Genomic DNA, 20,538 nt, shown 5'->3' on the forward strand with positions numbered 1-20,538 from the left:
TTCTGGGTCATAGAAAGGTTTTGGGTGTGGTGGGTTACGCAGCCTCCCGGAGCCAGCCTTCAGTGTCCCGTGTGTGGTTCCTAGCCTCTCATTCTCATTCCTCCCTCTCCAGGACCCCTCCCATCTCCCAGGCCCTTCCTTCCTAAAGTTCTTCAGTGGCTTTTGTTATCATGACTGGTTCTTTCAATGCTGGCACCCTTTTGTCTGTAGGTCTTCTCCCCTGGCACTTATCAAAACCCATCTTGTCAGTGGCCACTTACAAACTGATGAAGCTCAATCACAGATGAGCCCAGGGCTCTCTCCTGAACTCTCCAGACCTGTTTTCCCAACTGCATTGTATGCATTCACCCTGTGGTTCCATGGGCACTGCAATCTCAGTGCGATCAAAATTTAATTTTCACCCCCCACCTCACACATACGCATAAACACACACACATATACATGCATACACTTTGTTTTATATTCTCTTCTGAATTCTGTCACCACAAGTCAGAAACCATAGAGCCATTACTGGCTTCCGCTCCTTTGTGCCTTGATAAATCTAAAGCTTTTCTCAGCCTCCCTCTCGCCTCCGTTCTCTCTGCTAGTTCATACTTTTAGAAACCATAATTGCATCCCTTGCTTCCAAATTTTATATTATCTCCAGAGGGATCTTTTAAAAGTGAAATTTGGGGACTTCCTGGTGGTTCAGTGGTTAAGACTTCACCTTCCAATGCAGGGGGTGCAGGTTCAATCCCTGGTCGGGGAGCTAAGATCCCACATGCTTCCCGGCCAGAAAACCAAAACATAATACAGAAGCAATATTGTAACAAATTCAGTAAAGACTTGAAAAAAAAAAAAAAGGTCCGCATCAAAAAAAAACTTAAAAAAAAAAAAAAAAGTGAAATTTGATTGTTTTTCTCCTGTTTTAAACCTTCTGCAATTGTCTCTAAAACTTTCCGTTAGGGTACTGCTGTCACTAAATTTGTGAGCATCTCCTCCAGTCTATGTATATTTATTATAAAATAATATATACATTATTGCATGAATATTTTAGATATTGTAAACACACAAAAGTAGGAATTAAAAGGATATAAATGTTTTAAAAATAATTTTATACTTACCAATGGTACAAGAAAATAAATGCTCTCAGCTTTAAAAATTTTTGGCTTTTTGTCATTATTGAAAAAGTTAATTTATAAGGTACGTATAGATCCAAATGGGAGACATGCAGTGCTTACTACTTGTTCATTTTTAATCCACCAGCTCCAGAAAAGTTTGATTGAAATCAGCCAGTCAATTGCAATCTAGTGTAGTATTCTGAGGGGTTAAGAACAGACCTTCTAGGGTTGAAGCCTAGGTTAGAATCCTGTCTTGACTACTTACTAGATTAGATAATTTGCTAATCTGTGTCTCAGTTTTTGTATCTGTGAAATGAGGTAATAGTAGTCTCTCCATCAGGGATAGTGTTGAAGATTGAATGATTAACAGACATCAAGCACTGAGAACAGGGCCTGATCCATAAACAGTAAGCCCCCAATAAATGGTAGCTATTATTTTCTTCTTTAATGTTAATGAATTCTTTAAAAAAAATAATGGGAACATGCCACAGTTTCCTATTTTTAATAGGGCTTCAAAAATTAAAACTCTTAATTTTGTACATTTTAATGCCGATTAGAAAATTCTGTGTTCACGTTTTTAGAGAGTACAGATAGGACAGGTTTTATGGATGTGACATTATTTGGGCAAAAAGAAAACATAATGGAAATATTTTCAAACTTCTGTTTTCAAAATACATGTTCCTTTCAGAAACTTTTCTCGCTGTGAGAATGTCATCTTTACTTTAGAGGGACTAGGGACCCTTTATGGGTTGTGTGATTTGAACAAGTTGTGTCCAATTCGCCAGTTTCTTGTGTCACTTGTGCTTGTGTTATTGGTATTATTATCCACCCATGGTTACTTTAAGCCATTTGTCCATTTTATGGTTAAATTATAGCGATAACATCATCCACCCATCCGTACACTTACCTGGGTGCGTGCAAACTGTAATACCTTGCAGTCCTCAGAAGGACCCAAGGAATGAGGACTCCTCGTGGCTGTGGAACTCCCGGTCTTCCTTCAGAGACCTCTTGCATCCTGTGTGACCAGCTGGCATCTATCTGTACTGAGATAGAGTGCCAGTAGCAATCCATTCATGAAATGTAAGTAAACTTTGGTCTCCCTCGCAACAGAAATAGTTGCCGTGGCCGACCGTGTCATCTGGTCCAGCTGCTGAGGGTGCCCAGGCTGGTCCACGCCTCTGCTTTTGTACTCACTGCTCTCCCCAGGCCCCACATGCTCCTCCTCACTTCAGTTATTCCAGTGTATATTATATACATTTTATATAGCGACAGAGGGTAAATATCTCGGGTCCTGTTGTCTTCAGTTAAAAGTATATCACACTGTTTTGTTTCTTCATGGTCTTCATTATGACAACCTGAGTGGTTTCTTAATTTTATTATTTTGACATGCCAATATTAATTAAACCATTTACTATCCCTCTAAAAATAGATATTCAGGTATTTCCAGTTACTTATTATTTAGAATTCTGTATTGAACACCTTTGTGTATATTAAATTTTGTTTTAGGCAAATTATTTCCTAAGATCAATGCATTGGAGTGGAATTACTAAGTCTTACTGCAGTAGAGCATTAATGCTTTCCTCAAGTATGAAAGAATTAAATCCACTGCCACTAGCCGTGAATGACCAGCAATTTCACTACAACATTGAAACTATGAATGTTAGGATTTTTTGTTTTGGTATAAGTAAAATGGTAACTCAGGGCTGCTTAATATACATTTTTGGTTACCATTTTGAATGAAAATTTCCCCATGTTTTAATTTATATAATATTTTTCTCCTAGGAGATTGGGGCTTAGATTTATTTTCCTTAAAAGTATAAACACTTAAATAAAGTTGTATTTTATATGCTCTGTAGTAATCATTTCCTTTATCCAGTATGGCATTTCTATTAGCATCTCTAATAAAAGGATACCTGTAATATTATTCTGCCCATTTGTTGGATGAGGAAACTTGAGGCTTAGGTTAAATAACTTGACCAAAATCATATACGTGAAAAGCTATGGACCTGGAATTAAATTAAAACCCAGGCTGATCTATTCCAAATTCTACACTTTCAGTCATCATGCTCTGCTCTCTTTGACAGAAATAATACATGATCTTTAATGTAAAATTATAAAATACAGATAAGCAAAAAGGAAAATAAAATCACATTCATTTGAAATTCTACCACTGTCAGCATGCTGGTCTATGATAGCATATCTCAGAGGAGGAAAGAAGACTATCACAGACAGACCCTGGGAGTAGGAGAGGTTTTGAAAAAACATGGGTACACTTGTCCGTTCATTTGCCACTTCACCTGCCCCCCCTGCCCATTTCTCTCTATTGAAAGATATGTGACTGGTAGTAGACTTCTGCAGGGTCAGTGATGAAGAGGAAGAAGAAAGTATTGAAAACCATAGATGGTTATCCTTCCTGATTTTTTACCTTATGTACATGTATATTTACAAAAATCAATTAACATATCATGAACATCCTTCTGTGTCATTAACCATTGGTAACCACACCCTTCTAAACCTTGGCCTGCTTAATATTCTGTCTAATGGGTGTGCTTCAGTGTAGCTATTGCTAGACACAATTAGATTGTTTCTATTTTTTCTTGTAAATAACATTGTGAAAATTAGGTACAAAAATCCTTGCCCACTTCTCCAAGCATTTAGTTTAGCTTAGTTAATGTGGAGTGCTGGGTCAAAGGCTATTACATTTTTAGGGCTTATGATAACCAGGGCCAGTTGCCAGGATACCCTTGAAAAAGCCATCTACCAATTTGGCCCCCATTAAAACGAGAAAGAGGAAAGGGGAGGAAAAGAAAGAGAGCAAACAATTTCTTGATAGCACGAAGAGGATAAGAAAAGCTAGGGTGTCAGCCTTGGATGGTATGATTTGAAAGAAATGGCGTTGCCTTTTTTGGGATAGAACCTTTCATGATAGAGGTGAGCTGCATTTTGTCCCTTGTATTTTTTTTCTTATTGAAGGTTAGGGGTACATGAGGAATGGAACATTAAATGTTTCATCCTGTATCCTTTTTTATAATTGCTATAGATTCTCTTTTGAGATTTAGAAAATTTATAGGTCATTGTGTCTTTCTGAATATGAAAACTGAAAATCAAATAGGTATTTTAACTGCTGTTTTTCTAAATGAATACATCTTATTCTAGTTTAAATAAGTCTATAAAGCTCCAGGTCTTATGCTGGTTGACAGGATTTTTAACGGGAGGTAGCTGAGTTGGACCTATCTTAGGCAGGAAACTCTCAGCTTTGGATATACTTGGACACTTCTTTATTATAAGATGGTTTTGTATTTTGAATGTATATATATAAGCCTATATATATATTCAATTCCTTATATTTCAAGAGTGTAATTCTTAGGAAATAAGTCAGTGAACCCACCAATCCATTTCTTTCTAAACACACATGATGCAGAGATCATGGGCCTAGTCTGACAATGAAAGCACACCTATTCCATGTGGGGCAGTTTAACGGGAAGAGTCCTTACTGCTGAGTCAGCAGTGATAGAGTTCATAATGGGTCAGCCCACTTTCCAGAGCTATGATGACCTCAATGGGTATGTTGGTTCACAGAGTTCTACTGGCATGATAAAGTGTTATATACCAGTGAGCTGAAGTCATTGTTTTTATTCAAACAATCACTATACAGATTTAACACTAGTTCAGAATGCTCTTTCAGAATGCTGTGGGATCCAAGTGGTTTGATCTCATATTTTTTGAGTGATATTTGCAGTAACACATTAATTAATGATAGAGGACGAAGGACTTGAATCTATAGGATTTCTTGGGTATGGAGACCAGAGTTTTAGGGGTAGTGCAGTTGTTTTTCCTATATTTTCATAAGGGACAGAACATTTATAGAATATTTTTCCCTCTGAGGACATGACTGACTGTAGTCAGCAGTCTCTGATTTCTTCCAGACTACCCCTATGCTTCAAGAAGTGTGCAAATAATGGGAACATCTACTCTAAAATTCTTGCCCCCAAATGAATTGAAATCCACTGTTTAAGAGGTAAATTTTACATTATGGTTTGTAATATTTTTCATATGAATTTTTAATACGTTGTTATGTAAGATTTTCACTGTGGTCCATGATATTTGTCATAAAAAAATGAAGTTTAAAGTATTTGTTACAAAGGAAAACCAGTGTGCCCGGAAGCTGAGCTGTGTTCGTTCTCTCACCTCCACTCCCAGCGTACTGCCCCACAACACGTGCAGTTGTGCATATATTTATTTTCACTTAAAACTTTATGGCAGACTTTAATCACTTCAATCAATTCAGTAAAAAGTGCAAAGAATAACAACTTTTGAATTCCAAATTTTTTTAGGATCTTTGAATTAGAATCTTTTTAGGAAATAAAAAATAATTTGCCAATATTGGCAAAGCTGGGCATAAAACTTTAGAATTTAAAAAAAGGCAAGCTGTTACTAAACAACACAAATATGATTGTGAAACATGTTAATTTAAAAACATGTGGCCCTTTGACAGATGAATGGATAAAGAAGATGTGGCACATATATACAATGGAATATTACTCAGCCATAAAAAGAAACAAAATTGAATTATTTCTAGTGAGGTGGATGGACGTAGAGTCTGTCATACAGAGTGAAGTAAGTCAGAAAGAAAAATGAATACCGTATGCTAACACATATATGGAATCTAAAAAAAAAATGGTTCTGAAGAACCTAGGGGCAGGACAGGAATAAAGACGCAGACATAGAGAATGGACTTGACACGGGGAGGGGGAAGGGTAAGCTGGGACGAACTGAGAGAGTGGCATAGACATATATACACTACCAAATGTAAAATAGATAGCTAGTGGGAAGCTGCTGCATAGCACAGGGAGATCAGCTCAGTGCTTTGTGACCACCTAGAGGGGTGGGATAGGGAGGGTGGGAGGGAGGGAGATGCAAGAGGGAAGAGATATGGGGACATATGTATATGTATAACTGATTCACTTTGTTATACAGCAGAAACTAACACACCATTGTAAAGCAATTATACTCCAATGAAGATGTTAAAAATAAATAAATAAAAACATGTGGCCCTTATTTGATGTAATATGTCAGTAGACATTGTGAATACTAAAATTTTGCAACCTCGAGGGAAATTTGACTATTGAATTTGATTTTGACACGGAAAGTGGGATCGCTGAGTACTTTGGGACCTCGGAGATTATCAGATTGTTCATTCAGCTGGTGTTTACAGCATGGTGCTTAGTACTGTGAGAACACACAAAAAACTGGACACTTAACCTTTTTAACATGGAAGGGATTAGTCCGAAGCCCTTTGTCCAGCCTCAGATTTTCAAATATACATAATGTATAATTTCTTCAACTCTTTAACTTCTGTTTTGTTTTTTTTTTTTTGGCTAAGAATCATCACTTTCTTGTACTGCTTCACTTGATCTTTACTTCTATCACTAGTCCTAGCCGTTAGCTTTTTGTCTGACCATCCCACAAAGAAATAAGTTTTCAGTCTGTCCATATGAGTTACTGGATGGGCAGAAAACAAAGCCGTGTTGGAATACAGATGTTTATGGTTGGCTGGGCCCCATGTCACTAGCCAAACAGCCCAAGTTTTTAATTTAAATTTGCTTCTCGGCTAAACTAGCCTTACTTGTCAGGGACCTTGAACCTACAATTTGAAAATGCCATGGGTCTATTTGAAAGAGTCTATTCTTTGATAACAAAATCTCATTGAGGAGGCAAAACATACTTTGGGAATATTTAAACAGCGGAAATCAATGTGTGATTAGATGCCCAAATGAATGAATGGGTCGAAACATGAAACGCTGTTGGCAGTGAGAGATGGGAAGACTACATGGGGGCATAATATGAAAGGCTTTATTATTTGAACAAGACCTGAGAACTGGCTACAAATATGGTTTGGGGCATGGTTAGGCATCAACCTGATTTATTTGATTGTAACTCCTACACACCCTATTTCCGGTCAAAGGGAGCCAGGATTTTGGACCCAGGACTATCTGGCTTTGAAGTTTACGATATAAACCTTTATCCTATATGGTTACCCCTACAACTTTATGCACTCAACCACTCTATAAGGTTCCCCCCTTCCTTCAAGGTCCGACTCAGTGATGGCCTCTCTCTAACATCTTTTTTTTTTTTTTTTAATATTTTTCCTTTTATTTATTTTTTTTGGTGGGGGGTTAGTTTATTTTATTTATTTTTGGCCACGTTGGGTCTTTGTTGCTGCACATGGGCTTTCTCTGGTTGCAGCGAGCGGGGGCTTCTCTTCGTTGCAGCGTGCGGGCTTCTCACTGCAGTGGCTTCTCTTGTTGCGGAGCATGGGCTCTAGGCACGCGGGCTTCAGTAGTTGTGGCTCGTGGGCTCTCGAGCGCAGGCTCAGTAATTGTGGCGCACGGGCTTAGCTGCTCCGCGGCATGTGGGATCTTCCTGGACCAGGGCCTGAACCCGTGTCCCCTGCACTGGCAGGCAGATTCTCAACCACTATGCCACCAGGGAAGCCCTCTAACATCTTTTTAGATCCCCTGATCTGGGTCCTGTAGCACTTTGAACCTTTAATATACATCTTTAGTTTAGTCCATTATGTACTTGTTTCCCCTCCTGGATTGTGAAGATCCAACCCTCATAGGAAATAGAAATTATATTCCACAATATTTAACACAGAGATTTGGCCTGTACACTGGATGCGATGTTGGCAGTAGAAGTGAAAAAAGGGGAGTCTGGATCGAGTATGGCCTCAGAAGCAGGAGTAGATGGGATGAAGCATGAGTAGACATGATTTGTTGGAGAAAGAACAGGCCATCCAGTTTACATGAAAGAACAAAAACAGGAGTAAGATTGGAAAAGTAAGTAAGGGATAAAATGAGGAGGGTCTTAAATGTCAAACTCAAGGATTTGGACTTTGCAGATATGGGAACCAATCAAAAACTAGCCTAAGAAGATGGCTATGATCATCTCTATCTAAGTATGAAGTTGGTGATGAGTAATTTAGCGGTATATTTAGATCATATAAACCTATCTTTCAGTACAAAAGAGCACTGGCTCACATTTAGGTGACACGTTTCCCCCAGGCATCCTGGAGAATTTCTGGATGTGGTGGGGATGACTCAGCAAGGGGATGTCTTCCTGAACCGTGTAGTGGTTGATAATCTGGCTAGGGCTCTCTTGCTGCAGATATGAAGAGTAGTCATTCCATAATTTCTGTTGATGCTCCCTCAGCCTTTTCCGAAATGGCAAAATGGTGGCGGGACTTCCCTGGTGGCACAGTGGTTAAGAATCCACCTGCCAATGCAGGGGACACGGGTTCGAGCCCTGGTCTGGGAAGATCCCACATGCCGCGGAACAGCTAAGCCCATGTGCCACAACTACTGAGCCTGTGCTCTAGAGCCCGCAAGCCACAACTACTGAGCCTGTGTGCCACAACTACTGAAGCCTGCACGCCTAGAGCCCGTGCTGCCCACCAAGAAAAGCCACTGCAATGAGAAGCCTGCACACCGCAACGAAGAGTAGCCTCCAATCGCCGCAACTAGAGAAAGCCCGTGCGCAGCAACGAAGACCCAACGCAGCGAAAAATAAATAAATAAATTTATTTTGAAAAAAATGGTGGAGGATAAGAAGCAATGGGAACAGATTTGGAAGTCTTAGGGTCCCGCTGGTTAAGTCTTTATCCTGAAGGCTTTCTGAAGGGCCTGAACTGCCCTTTCTGGAGAGGCCTTGTTTACCAAGGGAAAGATAGACATTGGTCAGTTTGTTTGAGTCTTTGATTACTCCTGGTAAAAAATAGAGTATTGTAGGCTTTTATATTCCCAATACCCTAAGATTAGCTCTAATCTTAGAATCAGAAGGGTCTTAAGAGTCTATGGAACTCCAGTTATATTATTATTTTAGGTATCTTATCCTAAACCATGCAGAGGTGTACTTTACTGTACTTACCTAACATTTCTAACTAACAAACCTTTTGAGATTTCCTTTTATTATCTGTGACTTTTATGAAATTAAAATTATTATCAATACAGCACAGAGAGTAATAATACCAGCACGGGACCCAGGTTGCCTGAGTTCTGATCCCAGTTTTTCCATGTAACAGAAATGTGACCTTGGGCAAGTTAATTTAACCCCTCTCCCCCAGTTTCCTCATCTGTTTCATGGGGATAATCATTCACTTCCCTCTGTTTTTGCCAGAATTAAATGAATTTGTTGTTCATTTGCTAAAAGTAAAGCCGTTAGAATAGTGTCTGGTTCACAAGTTCCCAATACCTATGACTTGTTGTGTTGTAAATGAGAAAAAGCAGTCAAAGGTTACGTGACTTAGGTAGTTACCCAGCGAGATGACTACACCAGGATTAGTGTTTCTCATTTCAGGATTTAGTCCACTGAAATAGCTGTTTCCTAGACCAGAGGTCAGCAAACTTTTTCTTAAAGGGCCAGATCAGATAACAAATGTTTTATACTCTGCAGACCTTACCGTCTCTGTTGCGACTACTCAACTCTGTCACTGTGTCTTGCAAAAGCAGCCATAGATGACATGTAAACAAATGGGCCTGGATGTGTTCCAATAAAACTTTATAAAAACAGGTGGCAGACCGTATTTGCCCTGCATACAGACTCCTGCTTTTAGACACTTAAGTCTAACCTGAATAGAAACTTCGGATTCCATTTAGTTTTAAAATATGAAATATGGCATTATTATAGTAAACAGTAACTTCACTTCCTAACGATTATTAGTCTAACATGTTACTCTCAGTTATGATGGTCATGCTTTACAAAATCAAAGGGATTGAAAAAATAAATAGTAGTAATAAATGTGTTTTCCATCTCAAAGGGATATATAGAAGTCACTTATTTAGTGGTTTGGAGAATTTTCTTGGTATTTGAAATCTGAGATTTGGGAAGGATGTTAAGGGTTTGTTTTATTAAATGGATGCAAATACAGGCTGGGTTTTGTTTTTTTGTTTTTTGTAACCTCTGTATAGGAAAGGTTTGTGAGTCATATAAAAAGTTGTTTGTAATTATCCTTGTCATTACACTAAGGGTTTTTCTGCTGGAAATGTTGTTTGCATGGGTTCAGATTTTTTTATGGCTTACTTTTCAGTTTAATAATGTGTTCTTGTTTTTGAATTAAACTTGTCAGTGAGCCTTTTTGTGAGTGGCTGACTGTTGGTTAGTTCATATTTATAGCTTATGTCTGTTTCTAAGGAAATGACTAAAGTCTCTTGAATTCGATCAAAACTGTATCACAAAGGATATCTTTGACTTATTTAAACAAGGCTCACAATGGAAACTCAAAAAATCTAGTGGTTCATGTTTATAAATGTTTTTATGTATTCAGTCCTGGTTAGGCCAAGTAATTGGAGTTCTGTGCTGAGGGAGGGATTGAATATACCCATTGCCTCTTCGTGAACCTGAATTCCTCTGGAGCAAGTTCAGGCAATACTTTCTTATAATACGCTTAAAAAAAAATTGTTTTCTAATTTTACATGTTGCTTTGAAGTGGGCCTTATAGAACAAAGGTATATTTTTTTCTTCTCCTTAAACTGTTTCACTGATATTTCTCCTTCCTCATTCCTATTCAAGGCCCTGGCATATGTAAAGCATCTAAACTTTGCACATGTAATTTCTAGCAAGGACGCTGATGGGGATGGGGCAGGGCCTGGAGAAGTGACTGACTCACAGAAATCTCTGCGTCTGGCTCCCTGCTGGAGCCCCCTGTCTCCCCACCTCTGCAGTATTCACAGACCCTCCCCACCCTAGTCTCATGCCCTCACTGTGGGTTCAGTCCTTGTCACAGTGTAGGGGCCCTCCTTCTGTCCTTTGTTCCAGGGCAGTGGCTGGCAAGGAAGAGAAGGCCTGGCTCATGCCTGCTCAGACACAGGCTGACCTGTGCTCTGGGACCCAGGCTGGAACTCACATTTTCCCATAAAGGCTCTGTTAGAGATGGTGGTTGGATTTTGGTGTGATTATGTTTCTAGATCAGCTACGTTATAAGCTCACTGGGATTTCTGCCCTAGCTTTTTTAATGTAATCACTGTTTCGTTTGCACCCTTTTATAAGCAGCTCAAGGAACCAATTCTCCAACTAAATCTTGGATCAAAGTATAAAACAGATAAAGGTGAAATTGCTCTGCCTGCTACCACACATCCACTCAGCCCCGCCTCTGCTCTCAGAAGCACCTGTGGGGCAGGGTTCCTAGACCCTCACTTCGAAAACTGCTGATTAATATACCTCTTTACGGTTGAAGCACACATTAGTCTTAAAATCAGGCTTGCTTATGTATGCATTATTAATTGCTTAAAATTTACCCGGATTGCTGTGTATATAGGGTCATATATGAAGTCAGCTTTAGCGGAGGCTGAATGGACAGAATCTTACTTGAGCTGAGAAATTCCTTCAAGACAACCTCTATCCACCATTCGTGCCCAAATTCTATTTTAGTAACACATTTTATTTCAGTGTTAAGCACCTGCCTCTTCTGAAGCTCTTTTTTTTTTTTTTTTTTTTAAATGAAAATGTTCTCAAGAACCATATCCATTAAGCTGTTGGAATTTTGGAGCTGATCCTATCGCTTCCCTGCTTAATTAAACATGTGAGGTCACTGGCTCCTCAAAAGGGCAGAGAGAAAGAAACAGCTACACTCCTACCTCATAATTTTGTCTAGAACTGGCCCTGATCATATATACATTTGAAAAGCACATGTGAGGTAATGTCTCTAGTATTTAACTTGTAGACACTCAGCTTTCTCATTTGGATGGAGGTAGTTATGAGGTATTGGAACTTTTACTATTCCTAAGCATTCCTTCACGACCAAAATATATGGTAGTACTGTAATGGTGAGGATATTCATGCCCAAATATATACTACTGGGAATTTTTTCTAAGTATACATTATTTAAAAGAGATACAGGGGCTTCCCTGATGGCACAGTGGTTAAGAATCCGCCTGCCAACGCAGGGGACACGGGTTTGATATCTGGCCCAGGAAGATCCCACACGCCGTGGAGCAACTAAGCTCGTGCGCCACAACTATTGAGCCTGTGCTCTAGAGCCCGCGAGCCACGACTACTGAGCCCGTGTGCCGCAACTACTGAATCCCACACGCCTAGAGCCCGTGCTCTGCAACAAGAGAAGCCACGACAACGAGAAGCCCATGCACCACAATCAAGAGTAGCCCCTGCTAGCCACAACTAGAGAAAGCCTGTGCACAGCAAGGAAGACCCAACACAACCAAAAATAAAAACAAATAAATAAATTTATTTTAAAAAACAACAAAAAATAAAATAAAAGAGATATGAGGGGGACTTCCGTGGCAGTGCAGTGGGTAGGAATCCACCTGCTAACACAGGGGACACAGGTTCAATCCCTGGTCTGGGAAGATCCCACATGCTGTGGAGCAACTAAGCCCGTGCGCCACAACTACTGAGCCTGTGCTTTAGAGCCTGCGAGCCACAACTACTGAACCCACGTGCCACAACTACTGAAGCCCGTTCTCTGCAACCAGAGAAGCCACTGCAATGAGAAGGCTGCACACCACAACGAAGAGTAGCCCCCGCTCGCCGCAACTAGAGAAAGCCTGCATGCAGCAACGAAGACCCATCGCAGCCAAAAAAAAAAAAAAAAGAAGCAGGAATCAGACAAGTCTAGAAAACAGTGCATATGTTTGTATATATTGTTTATGTATTCCTGTTGGACAAGAAAATAGTAAATTTCCTCATTTTTTTTAAACCTTAACAACTAAGTATTGGGAAACTATGGTTCATTCATTTACTCAGCAAACATTTATAAAGTACCTAACATGTGCCAGGTACTTTGTGCTATAAAAATTAATTATGGTGGGTTTCTGCTGAAGGTCAGGCTTCAAGGAATATTTGAGGTTGTCCAGTAACTGAGGAAGTAAGGAAAAAAGAACGCTGGAAGGGAGGAAGGAAGAGAAAGGAAGGGCGAGGAAGGAACAGATGGAAGGAAGTCAGTTAAATCTATTGGTCCTTAACACATTGTATTGTTTTTAATTGCACACGTGTTATCTAGTTTGATGTCATTTGCTTACATCATAATTTAGGTAAATTATATGGTAAATTATTATGGTGTGTTATAGTTTGAAGTTAGTTTTAATTTATCTTCTTTATATTTGTTTCTTTTCAGTATAAGAGAACTTGATGGATCAGATTGCTAATCAGTACATGGAAGATTTGAAGAGCTGAAGGAAGAAACAGTACTAAACTTGTTTTTTTAAATGTAAGTAAACTCCCTCCTCATTATTGTTCATTTGTGACATCTTTAAAACCTGTCAGTACATGCAGTGTGTAAAGTTTTTCCCAGGAGTAAAGTTACTTGACTATGTAGTCTACTCGTTAAGTCTATGAGAATTTATGACCCACCACCCCCTTTAAAATTTTTTAAATTCTAAAAGCGATATGACTAACAAAGGTGGTTGTAGAACTTAGACATGTTGTGACAGTCAGTGAGCAAATCTTTATTTGGCGTGGAGAAGGAAAACACAGACCTGGTAACACATAAAAAGCACTGCCCTTTTCTCAAATCCTTTATTGCTCTTTATCCCACGGGTCGTTTTAGTGCGCCATGTAAGTCAGTGAGAATTGTTGGTCGACCCATTAATGACCCCACAGGCTTAGAGAAGTGCGGTGTTTCCGTATAAGCTCATTTACTCCTTTCCTCCCTGTTTCTTTTGCTCAGGAATCATAATGATACTTAACTATTTATTGAACTTCTATTAAGTGACAAGCACTTGACTAATTCAATTCAATCAATACTCATTCAACGAATACCTTTTCTGAGTGCTTGCCACGTGCTAGGCACTGCACTACTCTGACACTACTACCTTGTGTTATCCTCGTGGCAGCCTTGTAAAGTAGGAGTTAATATTTCAGTGATGGTGATCCAGATGGGGATACTGAGGCTGAGAGGGAGGTAAGGAGCATGCAGACGATCACACAGCTTGGAAGAGGGGAAGAGCGTAGGGTGTGAACCCCATGCTGTCTGACTTTGCTGATTTGCCATATTCTAAGTAGTGTTTAAACGCTCATCCTTGGCACAGTTGTTGCTAGAGCCCGGAACCTTCTGGGTTGTGTTCTTAACAGGAATGTGATCCTAATCCTTCTGAACCTTTGCTGTCGTCACAATAAGGAAGGAAGTTAGAGAAACATCCGCCCAAATTTGAAAGGTAGCTTTGGTACCTGGAGAGTGATTTAAGAGATCTAATGTCTAGAACAGCCTTTCCACGGATTTCCTGTGTGCCTTTGAGATATTTAACATCTACGGGAAACAGTTACTCTTATGCCATCTAAGGAGAGCAGACCAGATGTTCTCCAGGGCGTCTTTCAGTCAGCTTTTTATTGAAGTACCTTACACACAGAGCAAAGTGCACAAATCATAAGTGGATGGCTTGATGGAAGGATTGTCACAAAGTGGACACATCTGTGTAAGCATCGCAAGATAGCAGAAAATTACCAGCACCCCAGAACTCTCCTCCCCCTGATGCTCCCTAGAGTAACCAATTTCCTGATTTCTAATGCCATTGATACAGTTTTGCCTGTTTTTAAAGTTGATATAAATAGAATCATATAGTTTATATTCTTTTGTGTCTGGCTTATTTTGCTTATTATGTTTGTGAAATTCCTCTAGGATACTGTGTATAGTTTATTTTTTTCATTTTCCTTACTATCATGGTATTCAATTGTATGTTTATTTTAGAGTTGCTGGCCATTCGGTAGTTTCCAGTTTGGATGTATTATAAATAGTGCTCCAGTGAGTATTTTTGTGCATATCTTTTGGTGATGATCATATTTTGGTCAGGGACAACTCAGTAATTTGGATTCAGCAGTGCTGTGAAATAATGTTGAAGTAAACATCTTTACAAGCAGACAAGTTGATTTGAGGTAGACAGGTGATATGTCTGCTTCAGCGTGATGTTCTAAGCATGCTGGTCGGGAACATAGATTACTCTTGGGGGTGTGGCTGGCTGGAAGTGCCCTCTTATATTGTGTGTGATGTGGTAAGCTTTTGCTCCCCTGACTGAGGAGGGCTTCGGTTGGGCTCAGGAAGGGATTACAGACAAGGAGAGAAAATAGATCTGGAAGACAGATGTGTCTGGGCTCCCCTTGAAACGGTTAGGATATGTCACCAGCCAGATCAAGAGCCTGGACAAGTGACAACCCAGAGGAAGAATCAGCTTCGGAGACCTGAAGAGTCTAGGAGATGAACAGAGAAATAAAAATTGATCTGGGCAGGCAGGCTGGAGCTCTCAAAGCATTTTTTGAACAACTTTATTAAGTCTAACTTTTGTTTTAAGGAAGCTTTGAAAAAACAGTCCCTAGAGTATGAATCTTGAGTCAAGAATGAACTTAATAAAGTTACCAAACTAAGAATAAATGTATTTTTCAAACAAATACAGGATGTGAGCATGTGGGCTTTGCCGGGAGACTTGTTTCGTGTTCAGATCACAGCTCTACTTTCTTTCCCTGTGATCTCTCTGTGCCAGCTTCCTTATCTGTAAAATGGGGATATGGACACACCTACCTTATAGGTTTCCTGTGACAATTTACTTCGATAGTGTCAGGAGTGTGCTGCTGGGTGCATTGCACTGGTACTAAAAATAATAACCAATATTCTTATTTTTTCTGATTGTTATTATTACTGATATTATCCATTTGACTCTGTATCTGATACTTTGTAGAAGTTTTCAGATTATTTTTTTAAAATATGAGATTAACTTAGTGTTTTTTTTTTAAGTATGGTGAACACTAACAAAAATATTTTCCTACTTGTCCCGCCTTAAACTGAAACTCAGAGGGAAGATGAAGGGAAACATTTGTCTGTGTGTCCTTGGCAGGTCCCTCTCCAGGGTGTGTCAGTGAAGACACTCTTGGTGGTTGGAACTGTTTTACTCCGTTAGTTCAGGAAGAGACCAAGGGAGCTGAGATCCACAGGAAAGCTGGGTTATTTTACACAAAGGAAATTCATAATTTTATATATTACACTGTCAATTCTTGTGAGGCATTTTGCAAACAAGTGTCCTTATATACCAAGGAGCTTTGGTGAGAGGCTCTGTGGGTGATTCACTACAGACCACAGCTGGTATAGTGTGTCCATTCCAACTGGCTATGGTTGGGGACATCTTTCCACTTGTTGGTGAATTCTGGACTAGATATTGGGGCAAATGGTGTAGATGAAGCTTGATTTTGCCCTCAGTGTGATTATGATCTAACAAATGAATAACCTAGTGTTCTAAAAAGGAAACTTTTAGAGTGAGTTGAATCAAAGACAACATTTGACGCAAGACTCTGAAATTCTAGTTCTGACTTCTCTACAAATTAGCTGTGGGACTTCAGGTGTATTATTAATCCTGGGTCTCAGTTTTCTCATCTGTACAATCAGAAAGTTAGACTGAGACTTTGAGGCAGAGGAAGATCCTGTGAATTCTCTAAATGTAATAATATCAAGTTTGGGGTGTAGCTGTATTTTTCTGAATGCTATATTCTTTCATGGGTTTGCCCCAGGTCAGAAGTTCTGTGACAGCAGATTTTGGCATTTATGATAGTAGGGGAAGGAGCAGTTTTAAGATATGACCTAAGTTCACAAAATAGTGAACGTCACAGCAAATAAAAAACAAATGACCAGACTGTTGTGCAGGCCATGTAAGTATACATAAGTTCATTTTCACACTGACATTTACTTTAACCAGCTCTCAAACACTTGCTTTGTTCATCAAAGGATGTTTATATTTCTGTTAAACTACGTAAATAAATATTCAAGACATTGAATTTAAATATATGGCATAGCTGGATTATGAAAGCTGCCTTTGGCCTTATCTCATGTCTCTATTTAAATTCTCAGTTCTCATGTTACAGTCCCACAGTTGGGAGTATCACAAAATTTGGATACGTTCTGTAGTTCCAGATGTTGAAGAAATTATTTATTAAAAATGATATCTAAAAACTAGCATTGAAATGATTCAATGGATTCAACTGACTTAATATAATAAGATTACTAAATAGTGTTATCACTTAATAATTACTTTTACGTTCTTACCTCTGTCCTCTTGTACCCAGGGGTATCTGCATGAAGCTGGTGTAGGAGGACTTGTAGGAAAGATTTAAAGTAAACTGAGAACTTTGGAATGTTTGTACTTTGAGACATTTAGATGTTCTGGCAGCTGACAAGTAGAAGAAATATCATTTGCCTAGAGTGCAGGCAACGCCCTGGTCTCTCCAATGTGGTAGTGGTTCTTGAGATCACGGGTGACGGTGGTGAAAGCTGTCTGGTTATACCACCTTGAGGCGGAATGGACCCAGGCACAGGAGTGAAGTGGGACCTCAATGCGGCCTCCTCTTCATCAGGCCAAGGAAGGCCATGGGAATGTGCAGGATGTTACTCGGGCCCGCCCACGTGATCACTCCACCTGGTCGTGCAGTGGCTTCTAAGCAGGCGATTTGTAGCCACTGAGATAGCATCATCCCCAAAGAGCAACATCCACCCCAGCTCTGTCCCTTTGCGCCCTTTGTCCATACCCTTCGTGCAGTCTCTATCACTTTCATTATTACATGGGGTTTGAAGTTTTCTATCTCCTGACTATGTGTCTTGGACCAAACATTCTTTTTATATATATATATTTATTTATTTATTTTTTTGGCGGTGTTGGGTCTCCGTTTCTGTGCTAGGGCTTTCTCTAGTTGCGGCAAGCGGGGGCCACTCTTCATCGCGGTGCGCGGGCCTCTCACTATCGCGGCCTCTCTTGTAGAGCACAGGCTCCAGACGCGTAGGCTCAGTAGTTGTGGCTCACGGGCCTAGTTGCTCCGCGGCATGTGGAATCTTCCCAGACCAGGGCTCGAACCCGTGTCCCCTGCATTGGCAGGCGGATTCTCAACCACCGCGCCACCAGGGAAGCCCAAACATTCTTTATTCTAGGCAATTTGAACTAAACATTCTGAAAATACTGCTTGGGGATGGCTATCTTGTTTGGAATCATGTGTCACATATGTGGTTTTGTCTTGTGCTTCATTGATTCATCATAACCTGAGAAAATACATAAGTGAATTTCTTTTCTTCATGAAATTTACGAAACCTTTTCCTTTTTATTTTTCTTCCCTCTAGTTATCTCTCTCTCTCTCACCAAATGTCTAAGATCACCTTTACAATCAAATGGAGATTTAGTTGGGCTGTTAGAACTCTTCCTTCAAGCAGACACTTCCATGTGTGTGAGCGTGTGGATGGAGTTTGAGGGCTGCTTGAAGCTCTTTGCTTAACTTACCAAAATCATGGCCATCTTTTTATTCTCGGATGTTTTCTTTTCTCCTTACCTCTTGGGAAACTGGTAGTCAGTGCCTTTGACTTTTTTTCTCCTTAGTATAGATATGCAAGAGTGTAACTGCTGACAGAGAGCAGGAAATGTTTACACGTCTAAGTAATCAAAGTATGTAGGGAGCATGTGTACATGCGGGCATATGTACACGCTGGCTCTGTAGCTGCACAGGTGGTGTGTGTTTCTCTCAAGTCGCCATGCATTTCCACAGCTAATGAGGAGGGCTTAGCATCTCTAACGGCACTCAGGTATGTAGTCTCAGCAGTGTTTTAAGGAGGAAGAGGGTTGCGGGAATTCTGACTCCCGCTTAGTGGATCTGTGGTTTAATATTGTGGTGTTCTGGGGAAATCTGGGCTCTGGCACCAGAACTTCAGTTAGCCAGGGTCTCCATCGCTTTGAGAGTAAAGAAGTGGGAGAAGGGTTTTCAGTCATTTTAAAATCCATTGTTTAGCAGTAGCTCAAGGCTTTGTGCATTATAATCACAGAAATGAGATTGGATTCCCAGGGTGTGTTCAGTGTTCCTTGCGTACCATAATGCTAGCCTCTCCTTGTCAGAACACGGCCCAGAGCTGCTCCAACCAAGAGGAGACTTAAATTAGGGGTGTGGCAATTCACAGGCATTGTAGTAGGATTCATTTAGGCTTCAGGCAAAAAATAATACATGCTATCTCCTTAGAAATATTACGGTTGCTTTCAAAGTTTGAAATAGCCTTGACAGCTTCCTGTGACCATTACCTTGAACTGAGGTGTAACCCTGGCCGACGACCAACTCCTAAATGAGGTAAAATAAATTGTATTTGCCGTCTGTGTTTTAGTTTGTATTTCAAAACACAAGTTGTTGTTGTACCATCATCTTTTCTTGTTTGTATGTTTGTTTTTACTTTATTCCTTTACCTTCATGGTAGTAGTTATATGCTTGGCTTTAAATATTTGGACCATTTGATTCTGTGATATTAAGAGATTTTAGAAGAAAAGGTCATCAGCTGTCTTTCTGGGCTATTCTGGGCATTTTGTACTCTATTTATTTTGGACCCAGCTTTTCTTGCCCTTGGTTTCTGATTAGCTGTTCCTCCTCCTTGCCTTGGCCTCTCATCTTGCTTGGAAGCATTTCAACAGATCTGTGTTTGGATGACTGTTTTGTTTAACAAATAAACACTATCTCAACCTTGGGAAAGAGTCAAGAAGACAGGATGGAATTCTCCATTAATGCTTCTGGTTCAAAGGCATGGAATTCCTGGAGTAGGGAAGCTGGCTTCTTAGTACACTGATGTCCGGGAGTTGTTTCCTGTTTGAGATTACAAAGGGAAACATGGGATTCTGGGGCATTCTCAAAAGTTTTGGATAATTTGGTGAGACTTAAATAGTCTTATTGTTTATAAATTTTTAGAAATTAAAGAATGGATTATTTGGTTAGAAAAGTGGGCTTTTTGGTTCTTCAGAGTCTAAATTGATCTTGTCTGAGGTCTGGCACAGAACACCCCTTTCAGAGGCCTTTTACCCAGATTGTTGGAGTTGTCAAAAAACTAAGTATCAAGCAGGAAATAAGTGGTCTTCAAGGAGTATCAGACTTTAAGCATAAAGTTTTCACCCAAGAGAAAACGGTGATACCAAAACACCCATTTACGTTGACCTTCTTTTGTGAGACTATCTAAGTGACTTTACAGGGACAGGAAATACCAACTAATTCTACTGAAGTGTTACAGGACCCAGAAAGTAATTTGTTTTTTTATTTTTTTGTCTTCTTTTAAAAAAATTGAAACACATTTGACATACAATATTATGTTAGTTTCAGGTATATTACAAAATGGTTTGACATTTGCATATGTTATGAAATGATCACCATCATAAGCCTAATAACCATCGATCCCTGTACAAAGTTATTATAATAATATTGACCATATTCCTTATGCTGTATATATTATGCTGTATAATATTGACCATATTCCCCATGACTTGTTTGTTATATAACTGGAGGTTTGTACCTCTTAATCCCCTTCACCTATTTCGCCCACCTCCACATCACCTTCCCTTCTGGCAACCACCTATTTGTTCTCTGTATCTATGAATCTGTTTTCATTTTGTTTTGTTTGTTTGTTTTTTAGGTTGGACACGTAAGTGAGATCATGCGGTATTTG

At 39.7% G+C, this 20,538-nt stretch overlaps 1 protein-coding gene across 10 annotated transcripts in view; it reads left to right on the plus strand.

Annotated features, from left to right (window-relative positions):
• PPFIBP1 (PPFIA binding protein 1) overlaps nucleotides 1–20,538 on the plus strand; it is a 176,325-nt gene that overhangs the window by 42,340 nt on the left and 113,447 nt on the right. For all 10 annotated transcript variants that reach the window (XM_036864858.1, XM_036864859.1, XM_036864861.1 and 7 more), the window contains one exon: nucleotides 13,228–13,320. The gene's annotated coding sequence lies outside the window, so the exon portion shown is untranslated. The remainder of the gene's footprint in view (nucleotides 1–13,227; nucleotides 13,321–20,538) is intronic.

Source organism: Balaenoptera musculus, chromosome 10 (genome assembly GCF_009873245.2).
Source record: "Balaenoptera musculus isolate JJ_BM4_2016_0621 chromosome 10, mBalMus1.pri.v3, whole genome shotgun sequence".
Classification (NCBI taxonomy): Eukaryota; Metazoa; Chordata; class Mammalia; order Artiodactyla; family Balaenopteridae; genus Balaenoptera; species Balaenoptera musculus.